The sequence below is a fragment of the Colobus angolensis genome, unplaced genomic scaffold, assembly GCF_000951035.1.
Source record: "Colobus angolensis palliatus isolate OR3802 unplaced genomic scaffold, Cang.pa_1.0 Scaffold20, whole genome shotgun sequence".
Classification (NCBI taxonomy): Eukaryota; Metazoa; Chordata; class Mammalia; order Primates; family Cercopithecidae; genus Colobus; species Colobus angolensis.
In genome coordinates, this window is record NW_012115155.1 from 13046768 (window position 1) to 13048698 (window position 1931).

At 60.4% G+C, this 1931-nt stretch overlaps 1 pseudogene; it reads right to left on the bottom strand.

The window, feature by feature from the left end:
• The window catches only part of LOC105511566, a 54929-nt pseudogene that overhangs the window by 4513 nt on the left and 48485 nt on the right, over positions 1 to 1931 (bottom strand).

Here is a 1931-nt window from a genome sequence, read left to right on the forward strand (position 1 = left end):
GGCAGGGGCCTCCCGGGCAGCCCAGGCCTGTGGTGAGGGATATGGGGCGGGGTCTTGGGGCTGCCCCAGCTCCTCATGTTTTTCTAAGGCCCCCAAGAGCTCGGTCCCTGGACTGGAGCGCCCTGGCCCCTCAGCCCATAAGGAGTACTGTCGTGGTGCCAGTGCGATGCTGAGGAGGGGAGGGTGCCTGCTGGGCAGAGGGGTGGAGACACTCCGGTCTGAGTCTGACAGTCCCAGCTCTCCACCCCTGCAGGGCTGGGGTCAGAGGGAGCACAGCACCTCCCCTCGAGACAGACCTGACCCAGCAAGGTCTCAGCCTGGCTGGCTGGGGCCCCGCCCCACTGCACCTGCCGTGAGCTAAGGTTCCCCTGTCTGTGAACCCGATGACACCGGTCCCACCCCACCCTTCCTGGGTGATGTGAAGATTCAAGGTGTCTCGGGACTCCACGAAGGAGTTGCTCAGTGCAGGCTGGCACCCTGAGCAGGCTTCCTAGAGGAGGCACTGGGATTTGGGTTGGATCTTGCAATGTGAATTCAATATGAGGATGATGCTGTCCTCCAAAAAGTCCTTCTCCCGACCCTGTTTTCTTTGTTAAATGCAACTTGACACTTGACTGTCAAGACTCAGTCTGGTGTCACCTCCTCCAGGAGGGCCCCCCTGACTACAATCCCCCTTCTTTACCCAGAGGCCACATGTGTGAGCCTCCTTGGCTGAGACTGAGTTCTTGAGGGTGGGGCCTGGCCAGCTTGGGAGCTGGGTTGTATCTGTGAAACTTGCGGGCTCCTCCAGCCACGTGCAGAGCCCCAGGGAGGCCACTGGGCCATTCCTAAGGAATGCTGGATCCCAGCCCCTGGGGTCTGGGTGAAGATCCCACTCCAAGGGGGCTGGAAACACCCCGAGCCCTGCCCCTTCCCACGGACCTTCAGGTCGTAGAAGATGTCACCGAGCACCAGGTACACCTTCACGTAGTAGAGGATCTCCTCATTGAACTCCAGCAGCGAGATGCAGAGCTACAGGGCCTTGAGGTATAAGTGCTCCGCCAGCTTGCCATGGCCCAGCAGGTGGTTCAGGGCGGCCAGCCGGTGGTAGGCCACGTGCTCATTCAGCTGGTCCCCTGAGGTGCAGGCATGCAGACGCTGGGCAGCACCTGGCTTGCCTCCAGGCACCTGTGGTCACTTGGGCAGCTCTGGCCAGTCCCTTCTGGGTTCCCAGACTCACTTTCCCAACTGCAAAGCAGAACTAATAAGGCTTGCCCCTGTCTACTGTGTGGCTGTGGCAAAGTCGGACTTGGATGGCCCAGCTCTGTGCCTACACATAGCCACCTGCCTTTGTTCACTGGTTTTAACCAGGGGAGCCCAAAACCCATGCAGTCCAGGTGCTCCCAGGCACCCCGGCTCCATGCAGCCCACAGACGTGACATCCGACTCCTCCTGGGTGTGTCACGATCAAAGCCCCTTACCTTGGGGGGTCACCGCATGCCTGAGTTCCAGGTCCCCCCACAGATGCACAAACCCACCTAGGCTGTCTCTGATGTCCTCCCCTTTTCAGGGCGAGTGCTGTGGAGCCTGCATTCAATACATTCCCACACAGCTGCACACCTACTGTGTACTGGGCCCCAAGGCACAAGGCGCTGGGGCATGCGGCCTGCCCAGGGTTCCCTGTCTCTGGAGCAGAACAGACGACCTGGCACAGCACCAGGGGATGCTCGGCCTTAAGGGGAAGGCTGCTGGAAGGGGAACTGGGATTTCATCAACCAGAGAGCCGTGTGGTTGATGAGGGTGGGAAGAGCACAAGACAAAGGGAATGTGCCACTCAGCCTGGCACATACCGGGACCGAGATGCCTGGCATGTCTGGAAGGCAGAGGGCACACTGGGTGGCCCTTGTGGTCAGCAGCGGGAAGAGACAGAGGAAGCAGAGCTCAGCACTGCG